The sequence below is a fragment of the Pinus tabuliformis genome, chromosome 1_2 (genome assembly GCF_031772625.1).
Source record: "Pinus tabuliformis cultivar Carrire ecotype Pingquan chromosome 1_2, CPIR1, whole genome shotgun sequence".
NCBI lineage: Eukaryota > Viridiplantae > Streptophyta > Pinopsida > Pinales > Pinaceae > Pinus > Pinus tabuliformis.
In genome coordinates, this window is record NC_142298.1 from 1,208,044,111 (window position 1) to 1,208,060,137 (window position 16,027).

Here is a 16,027-nt window from a genome sequence, read left to right on the forward strand (position 1 = left end):
CCAAAAATATTACAGCATAATAGTATCATATGTCAAGTGTGTTGAGCCATCAAAGTGTGGCTCTTAAATAAGGAGTTCATGAAACCAACTGAACTACAATCACTCTAACAAACATATCTACTCCTATACACCTATCCAAGTCGAATCCAACTCCTTCATCCCAAGAAATATGACTAATATCTTGGGATCCCAAAACAGCCCTATTTAGATGGGATTTCTGGATGACTAGTCATGATTGACTGGCTCCAAAAAGGCATAAGAAAACTCGTTCTGTTGGAACCAAGCATAGGTGGCTTGGTCCTAGTTCCCAAGCTTCCTATTCATGCATCCCATTCGTGCTGAAGTGGCCTGCATCCATATCCAACATGAAATGATTACGGGAATTTCTGAAATTGCCAAAATTGCACTTAAAATCAAACTTTAATAAAAACTTTAGTATTTGACAAATTAAAGTTAAATACCTGTTTAGACATCAAATATTCATTAAAATGGAATGAATGGAGTGGAAATAAAGGATAAATAGGTGTTTAGGTAAGTTTCTCAAAGCAAAAAGAAGATCAAAACTAAGGCCCAACAGATGGGTCGGTAAATGATTGCACGGCCTCATACGCAATTTCATATGGACTCAAAGGCATGACATCACCAAATGAATCTATCTCAGATTCAGAAGGAACGATCCAAGGATCATCATAAACAATGGTGTCTGACGTAATCATATGAATAGTTGCAAATGAAGACGATGCGTTGATAGGAGGAAAAGGAAAAGTTCCCAGTAAACCGGCATCTTTAACTAATCCTACTCCAACATCCTTATACGGGATAGCCGTTTTACCGACATGCTGAATACTTTCAGAAGAGGCTGGGTCGGATGAAAAGTAAGCTAGCTAGTCTATTGTTACGATCTTTCCATTATGAGGAAACTTTATAACCCGAAAGACCGATGAAACGACAACTGTCATAGCGTAAGACCAACTTCGACCCAAGAGAAGGTTGTAATCTAGAGGGGCATCAACCACCTCCACATCTAGATTAACGGTTTTTCCTTCAACCCCTATAGGCAAATCTTGTAGAATGCCAAAAGGATGAAACCCACGGCCATCAAAGGCCTTTAGAATCGACGGGGATTGATTTAGCGAAGGAGAACCAAGCGATCTCCAACACTGTATCGACATAATACATGTTGAGGCTCCCTCATCAATCACAGTCCGATGAATAGGCCTGTTTTTTACTATCACTGGAATCTGGAAAGCCATTTGATGAGGTAAGCGCGGTGTAATATTTTCTAGATCGAAAATTATTAGGTTCGAGTCCTGAACGTCAACAGCTCCTATAGCCGACAAAAGTAATTTACGATGTGCTGGACATGATTGCAACACTTCCAAAGCCGAAATTGCTGAGGGTGAAACAGCTAAATCCTCAACAATGTTATAGTTCTGAGCTGCTCTCGCATGTGGATTGAAAGCTGACTTTCGAAGTATACCCTTGGCGGGCAGTTTGATTACCAAGTCTGGATTAGGTTTCTCGATCTATAGTGGATCGGAAACGGGAGCTGAGGTTGATGGGTTAGAATGAGAAGATTCTGCTTCTTTACCATCAACAGGACTTTTACTACCATAATCATGCGATCGAGTCGCAATCCTAACATGGGACATCATCAATATGGGTTCTTCATTGGCACTCGAGGAAGAACCTACCATCTTACTGTCTTGACTTGGAAAAGGATCCTTCAAAACAGCAGGCATTTGGGAACCTTTGACAATCTTCGCAAGCTCTGCACGATGAGGGCAGTCTCTTGTAAAATGTTCTTCGTCGCAAATGAGACAAGGATAACGAGGTTTATGCTTTTCATCATTGGATTCAGATTTTTCAGGTTTCTCCTTTGAATTTTTGTCTGTTTTATTCTTCTTCTTCCCTTTCTTCTTCCCACCGGATTTTGATTTGGCTGTAGATGACTCTACAACGTGAATATCGACGGAAATCTCCGCGGAAGAATCTCCTGTCGGGGAATCAGGCAAGGTTATGATAGGAGAAGAATTCTTGGAAGACTTCTTCTTACTCTTAGTGTTAACCGTACCAATCATACCATCGGCGGCATGAGATCCCGAAGGAGCTGCAATGATTTGATTTTGCTTGGGAAGATCGGGGATTTTCTCGTGTAACGTACCTGACTGAGTATAGACCAAGTCAAGGTACTGTGCTTGAGAAATTACTTGCTCCTCAGTAACAACTCCGGCTTTAGCTACATCTTCAGTGATCTTTGGCAACAAAGACTTTACAAACCATTCAGCCAAGATCTGATCCGGAATAAAAACCTTCACTAAACGTTGTCGACGTCTCCATTCATGAATATGATCTGAAATGTAAGTCGATGTCGATTGCTTTAACGAAGTTAGTAATTCCGTGCCATTGTCATATCTGACTGGCAACTGAAAATGAGTTAAAAACAAGATAGCTAACTGACTAAAATTATAAAAAGTGCCTCGCAGTAACTCAATGTACCACTTGGCCGCAAGACCAATTAGAGTGCGCTAGAAAGTCTTAGACAGATTGAATCATCTGAAATGGAGTTAGACGCACACCAGAGGTCATAAGTCATCACATGGTTCGACGGGTCTTCTCCTGATTTGCCTTCGAACTTAGGAATATCACTAGGCAACTTATTCGGCATTGGCGGCCAAAATAGAAGATAATTAATGGGATCGTTCGTTAGGCGCGACAAGTCAGGCAAGTCCAAAGTTGCGATAAACGGTAACTGACGATTAGGGTCCCTAAAAATCTGGGTCATGAGACCAGCCCCAGGAGGAGGATATCCAGGATAACTAGGAATAGGAATTGCATTTGGGATATTGTATCCTCCCGGAAAACCAGGATTAACCGGACCGTACTGGGGTTGTTGAGGTTGTTGATATGTGTACCCAGGGTACGGTTGATACTGATAGACTGGCTGCTGCACAGCAGGACCGAATTGGTACTGTCCCTGGTACGGTTGATAAGTAAATTGTGGTTGACTTGTGACAACCGTACTTGAACCAGGTTGTCCTACATGCATCTGAACCGAAGTTTGAATCGTGGATCCAGACGGTGGTAAAGATGTCTGAGGAGTAGATACAGGAACAGTAGAAACCGGAGCTGTCGATACTCCGGAAGTAGGTGGGGTAGATTGAACAGATGTTGTGGCAGTTGCAGCAGTCGTTTGAGGCGGAGTACGAGGCGTACTAGGCCCAGGCTGAGAAACTACCGAAGGTACAGAAGTTTGAATATTAGACTGGACAGGTTGCTGGGGTGTACCAGAAACTAAGGGTTTTCCAGATTGAGATGACAACTGTACATTTGGCTGCAACACCTGTTGAGTTTGCGATGAATCCCACACTAAATTCATTCCGGGGTACGGACCCATAACAGGTTGAGAATATTGAGGACCATAACCAGGTTGAGGGTAGGATTGATAATTCAAGGGTACATTTCCCGTTCCTTGAACATATGATTGACCGGAGGGTGGTTGGAAACCTTGTTTCGAGTACTGACTGTCACACGGAATGAGTCGATCTTGCAGACAAGATAGACCTTCCTATAATCTAAAGAAGACCTAATGACAAGCAAACCAATGACAAACTATCTTTCTCTAAATATGCATTTATAAACAAAGGCAAACAAGTGTTTTAGGCCTACCTTGGGTCCAACGCAAGTTTGTGGAAGCCTCGCTCCTTCGATCCAAATGAGCTCCCTTGTCGCGAATCTGCAAACACAAACAAGCAAACAAATTAAATAGCACCTGAAAAGCCAATATCATAAAACATATTTAACATGAAAGTCAAGGAATTCATGAAACAAATGACATGAGACAATTTGTTGAGAAAAATGAATCTGATTGTATTAATTCAAATCAAAGAAGAACTTTACAACCTGTGCCTTGACGTTGTACAAGCTCCTCCCAGGGTCCAGCAAGAAGTCTCCTCTACTTTGACAAGTTTCACTCTCTTCCCAATGAAGCTAAAAAGGTATGTGATCTCTCCTCTCAAGCTCAACTAGGAAGTCTTAATTTCACCAGCATTTACCCTCAAAAATCTTCAGCTTCTAACCTCCCTAGCAACCAGCCCAATGCCTGAATTTATAGTGCAATGGAGGGAAGTTACTAGGTCCTCCTTCAAATGGATAAAGCCCTCCTTCAAAGGGATAGCTCCTTTCATGAAAGGATTAGCTCCTTCTCTTTTGGGATGCATAAACCACCTAAGAGCGGCCAATCCACGTCAAAATTCCTTCTAGAATCATCTAGAATTAACCCAAAGTGAGTTTTTTAGAATAAACTTGCGCCTTTTTTACTTTCACAGGGGTCCGCACCCACACCTTTAGGGACAGAGTGGGCAGGTCCACAGTTTTTGTAAACAGAAGGTCCAGGACCGCAGGCAACAGTGAGAGAAAGTGCGGAACCAGAGCTTTATTGATTTTCAATGTCTTTCTCTCATTTTCAAAGCTTGACTTGAAGAGCTAAGGTCTGAGACTTGCTTAGGAGAACAGTACAAGTGATGATAGACCCATACTGACTGCAAATAATCATGGTGACGATATTTTTTTGTAACACATAGTCAACCCATTTCCCCACACCCTTCTCCAAAAGTCCCCAGTGTTTGGTTCTATTCCTTTCTAGGAAAAATGTCAAGACAGAGAATGCACCCAAGGCATCGATATGGTGGTTGTGGTTCTTTTAGCAAACCCAAAGCCCAGTCCCAAGCTCAATTAGCCATTGAATTTTACCTCTTTGTCACCCCTCCAAAGTTCAAAAAGAAATCCAACACCTTGAAGTATTGATAGCTACATATGGAAATCCCGTTCAAAATCTGAAACTCAAGTTGAGGTATTTCGTTGGGTCCTTGAAGCTAGCCATACTAGGGGACACATGAGCCAATACCTTCATTCCATCATTCTACACTAGCAAATGAAAATTTTGTTGGGTCCCATCCTCAAAGTGAAACGTGAGGATCACAATGAAATTATAGTCTGCCTCAATGACATACAATAGATTCAAAGACATCGACACTCTTGTTTGGTCAGCCTAGATGCTCAACTGAACCACATTGAGAGGCATCTTCAATGTGTACATCACTCTCCAGCAAGCCAAAGTGTGTAGGATTTAGCGCTGGAAACATCCTCCGATGGTTGATGCATGCATAGGTTTTCTATTTTGCTTATGATCAAGGAACTTTATTTTATTTTCTTATACAATCTACAATTATGGTATGTCAGTATTATCCAGCAAACAATATGTAATGATTTTGTCAATGGCTTTAAATATCTATCTTGGCATAGGGATGCTTAGCTAGTAGGATTACTTTTGCTATTTTGAAAGACAAAAGATTGATACAATTCCCCCACTGTTGTTGGTCTGGTTTCCCTTGTGGAAAACCAAGAAAGTGAGGAGCCTACTTGATATGAGATATATGCCTAATTTATGGTCTAATGGAAGAAAAATAATAAACAAAAAAAGGGTTGAGAGTTATCTCCAAGTTAGTTATGCTCTTTTAATTAATTTATCTCAAATTAATTAATTAAAGAAAATGTCATGTCAACACGTGTCATATTGGGTATGTGGTGGATTGGTCCATGCTATTGTAAGAAAAATTATTTATAAGTTAAGAATTTCCTTGGAAAAATGAGAGTGAATCTTCATGATTAAGAATATTGTTACATGTTTTTAAAAATGTATACATGTTCAGCTCATAAATTAGTTGTTTTTATAATTAATATAATATAAATTTAAAATAACGTTATAATTCAGTTAATTTTTATGATTTTATTAATCTTGTGAGATGTATTATAAAATAAGTGTTTTAATGTTTATCATAAACTGATGTCGAATGGCATTTACTGATGATTTAATTTGTATGACTACACTAATCATAGGTTTATATAATGCAAAAAAAATACTTATCATAATAATAACAAGGGTTACATAGTAGCTAGTACATGTTGCTTACTTTAAATATAGCTTAATTAAACTAAATAATAATAAATACAAAGATTTCATCAAAAAATAAAACAACTAATAAAATATTGTATTGTTGAATGTCATCACCAAAAATAAGAAATATGATTAACTAATATTTTTTATATTAACATATATACATTTTGATATATATGTTTGTTTTTTAATATATATTTATGTGTTTTATTTTTTATTAATACATATAATTTTTTATAATTAAATTTATTAAAACATGTTTTAAATATAATAATAAGTCATATTAAATTGAAAATATGGAGAAAAAACTATAATTCATTAAAATGGGAATAATGGGAAAAAGTAAAAATAAAACTAAAAACAAAAAATTAGTAACTGATATTAAAAACCCAAGGGATTATAAAACCAAGGGAATAATATTAAACTAAAGGGATAAATATTATAAACCCAAGGTATAAAAACCTTAAGATAAATATTATAAATCCTAAAATAAGCATGTTTGACCATGGTTTACCATCGTTGAACCCTAAACGCAAGGTGTATAAAACCCAAAATAAATATTATAAACCCTAAAATAAACATGGTTGACCATGGTTCATTTTCATCTTGAGACAATCTTTGTCACAAAGCGACGTTGGACCATGGTTGAGCATGATTGATTTTCATATGAAGATAATCTTTGTCACATTGCGACATTGGACCATGGTTGATTTTCATATTGAGGAAATTTATGTCATAATATGACTTTGGACCATGGTTGACCATGATTATAAACTCAAGGGATTTATATTAAACCCAAGGATTTATATTATAAATCTTGTGAATAATATTACACCTTAGGAAGATAAACCCTTTGATTAATAAACCCAATGGATTAATATTGTAAAGCCAAGGGAATACTAAACCCAAAGGATTAATACTAAAAACCCAAGGGATTAATATTATAAACCCTCTTGTCACAATGTGACATTGGACCATGGTTGTGCATAGTTGACCATGACTGTAAACCTAAGGGATTTATATTAAACCCTAGGATTAATATTATAAACCTTATGAATAATATTATACCCTAGGAATATGAACCCTTAGATTGGTAAACCCAGGGGATTCATATTATAAATCCGAGGGATTAATCCTAAAACCCCAAGGTATTATAAACCCAAGGGAATAATATTAAACCCAAGTGATCAACATTATAAACCAAAGGTATAAACCCTAACATAAATATTACAAACAAAATGAATAATAAACCCAAGGGATTGATACTAAAAACCCAAGGGAATAATATTAAACCCAAGGGGAAAATATTATAAACCCTATAATAAATATTATAAACATTAAAATGAACATGTCTAATTTACATATTGAAGCAATATTTGTCACAATACGACGTTGGACAATGGTTCGCCATGATTTACCATGATTTCTTTTCATATTGAAAAAATATTTGTCACAATTCAATGTTGGGCCATGGTTAACCATGGTTGACAATGATTAACCATGACTATCCATAGTTGACCATGGCTATTCATGGTTGATTTTCATATTGAGACAATCTTTTACTGAATGTGACATTGGACTATAGTTGACGATGGTTGAGCATGGTGGATTTACATATTGTGACAATCTTTGTTGCAATTTGACATTGGACCATCGTTGACCATGATTATAAACTCAAGGGATTCATATTAAACCCTGAGATTAAATCTCATCAATAATATTAAGCCCCAGGAAATAATAAACCCAAGGTATTAATACTAAAAACCCTAGGGATTATAAGCCTGAGGAATTAATACTAAAAACCCAAGGAATTATAAACCCAAAGGAATAATATTAAACTCTAGGGATCAATATTATAAATCTAAGGTATATAAACTCTAAGATAAATATTATAAACCCTAAAATAAACATGGTTGACCATGGATTACCATTGTTGATTTCCATATTGAGACAACCTTAAGATTGTCTCAATATGAAATTCAAGCATGGTCAACCATGGTTCAACATCACATTGTGCAAATGTTTGCCTCAATATGAAAATCAACAATGGGTTTATATTATTTATGTTAGGGTTTATATATGTTGGGTTTATAATATTAATCCTGTGGATTTAATATTATTCCCTTGGGCTTTTAGTATTAATCCCTTGAGTTTATTATTCCCCCAAGTTTAACATATCAATCCCTTATGTACATTAATCTAAGGGTTCATATTCCTAAGGTATAATATTATTCATAGAGTTTATAATATAAATCACTTGGGTATATTAATTTAAGGGTTCATATTCTTAGGGTATAATATTATTCATAAGCTTTATGATAGTAATCTCTTAGGTTCAATATAAATCATGGTCAACCGAGGGTTTAGATACCTTGGATTTATAATATTATTCCCTTGGGTTTAATATTATTCCCTTGGGTTTATAATACCTTGGGGTTTTAGTATTAACCCCTTGGGTTTATTATTCCCTTGGGTTTATAATATCAATCTCTTGGGTTTATTAATCTAAGGGTTCATATTCCTATGGTATAATATTATTCATAGGGTTTATAATATTAATCCTTGGATTTAATATCCATTGGTTGATATTGGGATTGATATTATAAACTCAAGGGAATAATAAACCCAAGGGATTAAAACCAAAAACCCAAGAGAATAATATTAAACCCAAGGGATTAATATTATAAAATCAATGCATATAAACCCTAGCATAAATATTTTAAACCCTAAAATAAACATGGTTAATCATGGTTTACCATTGTTGATTTTCATATTGAGACAAACATTGTCACAATGCGACGTTGAACCATGGTTGACAATAGTTGAGACAATCTTAAAATTGTCTCAATATGGAAATCAATAATGGTAATCCATGTTTATTTTATGGTTTATAATATTTATCTTAGGGTTTATATACCTTGGATTTGTAATATTAATCCCTAGGTTTAATATTATTCCATTGGATTTATAATTCCTTGGGTTTTATCATCAGGACCAGATAAAGATGCAGATCATGGCACGAGCTTAAATAGAGGGCAATGTAGAGACCAAAATATCATATAACGATTAGTTTATGAAAATTAATATTTTAATAATGATTATTAAGATCAAATAATATTGTTATAACGACTAGTTTAAGAATATATATATATATATATATATATAGAGAGAGAGAGAGAGAGAGAGAGATTAATAAGAAACAAACAATCCAAGTTAATCAAATACATGGAATATAGTCAAAAAATAAAAATAAATAAATAAATAGGAGTCAAGACCCGATTAATGAATCGAGATCTGATAACAAAAATAATAATTAAAGGAGACTAAAACTAAAACAAAGCAAAAAAAATAAAATTATTATTATTATTATTATTATTATTATATGTGTGTAACTTTTTTACAACTAGTTTATGAAAAATAATATTTTAATAATAATTATTAAGATCAAAAACTCTTCTTAATATAATATGGATCACAGAAGCCTGAATTCATGAATAAATATTGTTATTAAAATTATTATTATTTATTAATATTACTACTACTACTATGAAATATATATTATTAATAAATAGATAATTTATATTACATAATTTAAAATTAAATTATATTTAATATTAAATAATAATTTATAGAAATTAATAATATTTTAAATTATGATGATAATAATAATGTTTTTATGGTAATAGCTTTTTTTTTCTAACTTTATTTCTATTATTATATATGTATCAATGGTAGATATAAATGAAGTCTTCGACTTATATCAAACACATTAATATTTTTAATGTGGTTGTGTTAGTAACTACTAGAAATGGAATTTACTAAACATCTCATAATAAGACCTTAACCAATCACCTTACAAATAAATTATTATTATTATTATCATCCAATTTTAAGGTTACTACCAAACTAGACCCCATATTGGCATATGAGACCCCACGTTTGTGAGATTAAAGACCCATCTCCACGTAATAATTTGACTATTAATTTTACGAAAATATGCATACTCTATTTTTTTAATTTTGAACCTATGACCTTTTAAAAAAATGAATAACAAATATTAAATTATACTTAAATGAACCACAAAAATAGATAAAAACAAATTAGTGTACCTATAAACTGAATATGTAATACTATACCTCACACAGATATAATAATACCATATGAAAAAGTTAAGTAGGACAATATGATGATTAATATAATGTCTAAACCCATGGAAAGAGCACGTAGGACAATAGTATATGAGGCGATGATTATTTTTTGTTAATGGAGTATTTAAAAGGACAACACAATGATTATCGTATGACGGAGACAACGGGAATCTTACATTGACACCGTCTTTCATAAATAAAATCAATACGTCTTTTCATGTTATGGCACCTTTTTTTAAAGGACACTATATTTTTTCGGGGTTGATGTAATACCATGGTTTCAAAAGTGTGAAACATGATGATTTACAAAGGGTATATATATATATAGTAACTGAAATTCTGTTTATGAATGTTTCCACTCATCAAATTTTTTGAAAAGCGGACTCTATAATAATAATAATATATTTATTTGCGTTGTAAAGTGATTCTATATGTGATGTGATGTATCGTTTAATATAATATGGAGTCATTTTTTTAAAGTTTCCTTTGAGTCTATTAAAGTGCATGTTTGGTATGAATTATAGGTTACAAAGTATATAGCCTTCTTAGCTAGTGCTTACATAATAATAATAGTGCTTGGAATCAAGAAATAATTGTATACACATATTCTATACACATCAATTCTTGAAATAATTGTATACATATTCTATACACATCAATTCTTGAAATAATTGTATACACATATTCTATACACATCAATTCTTGAGTATTGAGAATTGATTATTTGAAATAGAAGATATTAATTTTAAATTGTGAAATCCATGCTTATGCATAGCTATAGTCTTTTTTTAATGGGTCACAGAAGTATGAGATTAAACATGTCAATGTGGGTGGGGACATGGTACAGTGAAACGCAACAAAGTCTATGATATGATGGCAAGGTTTCTATGACAGGGTCCTATAGGGTCTCTATCAAAATTATTAGTCTCGGCAGAGAGAGTTTACAATTAAAGGGTCCCACCTCCAATGATGGCACACCACTCGTTACATTCCCTTGACGAAAGGTTATGTATTGTAAATTCACATACATAAGTGTGATGTTATAGGTTACCAGAGTCCAATTATAGGTGAGCTCCCAACTTATTTTCACTAAATTCAAAGTAGCATAGCAAATTTAGTAGAATAACTTTACAAGTCATATAGATATATGCATTATTTTTAAATTAAAGAGTCTAAAGCCACAATTGGGATGTTGCACCAAGGTCACTCTTAAAAATAACTACTCGGATAACCTTATTTTTGTGGTAATTTAAGTATCGTTTTAATTTGAAAGAGTCCAAAATCAATTAGAAATGTTGCATCAACATCATCCTTAAACATAAATAACTATATAACTTTATTTTTATATTTGGTGTTAAATGAGTATTATTTTAAAGTAAGTGTGAGTAAATTTTCCCAAATAAGGTGTAATTGGTTATGTTGAGGATTATGCATATTAAAGTATATATTAAAAATTTGCAAATTTTTGCTTTCATGCAAGTTTTTTTGGTTAAATATTTTATTTAATATATATTTTATAACTTTAAATATATTAATAGCCTTATTCATTATTGATTGTGTTTTATGCACAATATCTATCTCAATTTGAAATTGAATAATCATCGAATAAAATTCTTTTAGAAATTTCCAAACAAGTGTAAGTGCAGGCCAACAATGGAATACCAAGAATTAACAATGTGGCTATGCATCCGATATGGTCTTAACAATGTGGCTATGCATCCTATAGGGTCTTAACAATGTGGCTATGCATCTTATATGGTCTTATACTTATAGTGTCTTATAATTTGATTGGTATTGTTGTATTGCCAATTAGATAAGTTTCTGCTGAACAAGGCTTTTTTGTATAAATAGTTGTCAAGTTTCATGCAGCCATGCTGGTATGTTTTTGAATATGGACTAGGGAAAATTTTAAGGTTGAAACTTTATCTTAAAGTTTAAAAACTTTGGTGAATCTTACTAATCCCTAACATGTAATCTATAAAGTGTTTGTCTATGTTTTTGTAAAAATGTTGAAATTTCTAATAATTATATATATTCTTTATAAAATTTTGGAAATTTTTAAGGAAAATAATTTTATATTATAAAATTTGAGAGAATCATTTTTTTAATGGAAATTGGTGAATCTTTTTTTTTTTGGGAGGCGTGGAAAATAAGTCCACTTGCAAATATTAGCCCCTACAATTATATAAGTATGATGATAGCAGGCCCACTTTGGATAAACTTTTTATGGACCTAAATATAAATATGATGATATCAATGTTAAATGATACGTAGTTAACTTGTTTGCGAAGTTAACCCTAATTCAAATAATATGTGAGCCCTGAGGTTTACAGGCATCTATTTATTTATGTAACACTTTTTTTTTTTTTTTTTTTTGATGAATCAAAGAACTTTAGTTTTAAAGCAAATTCAACACTTTGTAATCAAAGGGATATTAACACACATAAATAAAAGAAATAATGTTGATTTCATTTTAATTTATATCTAATAGCGGTGCATTGTTTTTCTAGTATGATTATGGTTGTTGGAGTTAGGTTTTTGTATTTACCAAGTTTTAATGTGCTATTGTTTCTTGAAACTTACTATAACTTAGTCATCATTTGGAAATGAAGGTAACCATTATTATTAATTAGTTACAAATACATGGTAAATTATTATTGTTATTGAAAAAAAAATACATCACACAAATAATTTGCTAATAAGTTATAAGGGGCAAACTTACCTCTTACAGAACAATTCTAGCTTTTAGATTATTAACTTATTGTCTCCTCGTGTGATGATCGAATAGCTAGAACAATGATGTTATCCCCCCACTCGCTTTCAAATTCCACGAGGGAACATCTTTGGCATGTTGTGATAAGGCTCAAGGAGTAGACTCCTCCACCCTATGGAATCTCAAATCTTGCTAAGTCATAAATTCTTGGAATGTATGGCTTACTACTATTGGATATATTCTTGATGTTATGCTAAGTCATAAATTTGATCAAGTGGATGGAAAAATGGAATGTTATCCCCCCACCCAATTTTAAATCCCACGAAGAGACATCTTTGGTCCGTTGTGATAAGGCTCAAGGAGTATGCTCCCCCACCAACATGGAGTCTCAACTCTTGCGAAGTCATAAATTCTTGGTATATATGGCTTACAGGCTATTGGAAATATTCTTGGTGTTATGCTAAGTCATAAATTCTTGGTATGTATAGCTTACGGGTTGTTGGATATATTCTTGATGTTATACTCGCGACTGTTAAGTTTGATCCTAGGCCTCACCGAAACTATTTAACAAGTTACCGATTCTCCATGATTTAAAAGAGAATATCTTTTTTTTTCAAATTTAATAAAAATATATTCTTGACTAATCAAATACTCTTAATTAATTACTCATGAGGTGTAGAATAGTTAATTTGTGTGGGTTTTAGTCCCTGTCGAGTCACAGGTTCAAACCTCATGGGGAGGGGTTAAGGAATGGAAGTCACTTTGGGGAAATTAAACTTCTCAAGGGGTGTCCAGGCTTGACCAAAGCCTCACACAATCATGGTGATAAGCATCCCATTGTAGGAGGATTGGTCTTATTCCAGCCAATAGGTAGGTTGACCCTGGCCTAAGCTACGCCTACTTACCCAAAAAAAAAAAACTAAAACTCTTAATTGATTAAATTAACAAAAATAAAGTAAAAGTAATATCATTTTAACGCAATACAATACAATAATGAAAAAGTAGTTTAATTTACTTTACATAAAAGGGTAGTTTATTATAGGCGTTGTCTACTAAGGACACAAATTCGCTCGGAAAGTTATTTTTCGTCAAAATCCGACGATTTTTTTTTTCAAAAAATCTGATCATAAAAGTGTTTGAATAGCTTTTTTATGATGGAAATGAATTCAGCACCATCAAAAACCCTCTCAGCATCCAAAATCCTGAAATTTGACAATTGTAATCTATATTTCTCAAAATTTCTATCAAATTTTAACAATCATCTCAAAATTTCTACAATTTTATAGACGAATTTTTCTATCAAATTTTAACAATAATCTCAAAATTTCTACAATTTTCTAGACGAATTCGTGACCTATTTAGACTGAATTTGTGAACTATTTAGACTACTATGTTCATTATCTATTTGCTCTCAATTCCGAAGCTTCTCCTCGTTCCAATGGCATGGCATAGGATTTATGGTTCGTGCCTGAATTGAAAACTGTGTAACTCTTCATTCCGTGTTTGGAGTAGTGGCGCGCATTCATTATAATAATAGGGGAAACCTCTAATGATTCGACGTATCTCTTCCGATTGATGGATATCTTGAGATTAGTTATTAAAATGCAAAGTGGCTTTGGATCTTTCCTTTGAAATTGGGTCAACCTGGGACCCGATGCCCTTGTTTTATGTTTTCCAACATGTATGCCTGCTCACAAAATAACAGCAACCGCCTCCTCTTAATAGTGTTTTTGAGTACTTATTTTGTTTACTTACCATTGGGAATATAATATATATTACAAAATTCCTTTGCAAAAGAAGTAGGTCATCCCTGACTAAAGGAAAGTGCCTAAAAGGAAGTATCTTTATTAGATGTATTATTTAAAATGGGTTTATGAAAGTTGATACAATTTCATGGTTTTCAAACGGGTAGAGAAACGATCGAGTGTTAAATGATTTACTTATAACAAAAAATTATCAATGGGAAAAATAGAAATTTATTAAAAATATTAATATTATTAATTATTAAGTAATATGATTTTGAGATTATTTGTATTTCTAATTTGTAGTTTGGGATCGTATTTTTACTAGGTTACACTAATTTTTAGTATGATTGGACTTTAGCCTACAAAGTTTCAAACTGATGATCTTTACACCATAGAGTGCTTTAACAAGACACCTTCTCATCATCTACTCTACTCTCCATGGGTGATTATTAATATTTATTTAAATTTAATAATAAAAATTTAATAATTTAATCATTTTCATTTTGAAGGATAAAAGAAATTGAAAAGATAAATTAAAATATATATATTCAAAATTAATAATATTGAAATCTATTTCCCGGTGGGGGTGTTAATGTGTTTAAAGAGGGGGATTTGAATGTTGTGCATGCACCCCCAAATGTGATGTGCATTAATGAAGGGGGTGTTGCTAGCCCCCCGCATGCAATTGCACGCAAAACCCCAATTGGAATTGTCCATTATATACTTGTCCAAATGAAGCTTCCAAAAGTCACTTGTGGTGGTTTGAAAGGAGGCGAGGCCAAGTTCTTAGCCTCCACGTGCATGCATTTTGTTCCAACTGATAATGAAGGGAGTTTTGCATTCAAGCTTGGGTGTGTAATTGAGATGACAGAGTTAGAGTTCACTAGCCCGCGAAGGTGTTAGTAGCAACAACAATGTTTCCTTGGAGTCTTGGTCTATGTCTGGATGCTTGGAACCTTAGAGTATGATGGGCTAGTGTGGGCATCATTTGCAACTCCCTGGGAGGAAACTCAGGTCGATTAGTTTCTTTGTCTGGCAATCTGTTTTAAATTTAATCATGTTATTGGGTCTGAGGTGGTAGGTTTAGTTTCTTTGAGTTGGGAGGCTTTGTCTCAGTCTTCTTATTGAGGATGGGTAGCCTTGGTATCATGTTCACATCGATTGTTCTAAGGCTTCCTTGAATTGGTAATGTCTAGGGCGGTGATTATGGCCTGTGTTAATGAAGGTGTTTGTCATTATGCGAAATGTAAAGAGAGGGTTGAATGGCTTTTGTGGCTTAGTTTTCTTGGGTATATGAGAGTCTTATTTACTATTTTGTGTGTCCATGCATTTGTTTAATGGCATCAGGGAATGTGTCCTCCACAAAGCCTATCGTGGCCTCTATTCAACACGTAGGTGCTTCAATCAACTATGAGGCCTATGTCTTGAGCTTTTGGGATGATATAGTGGGTTGGAGCTCTAGTTC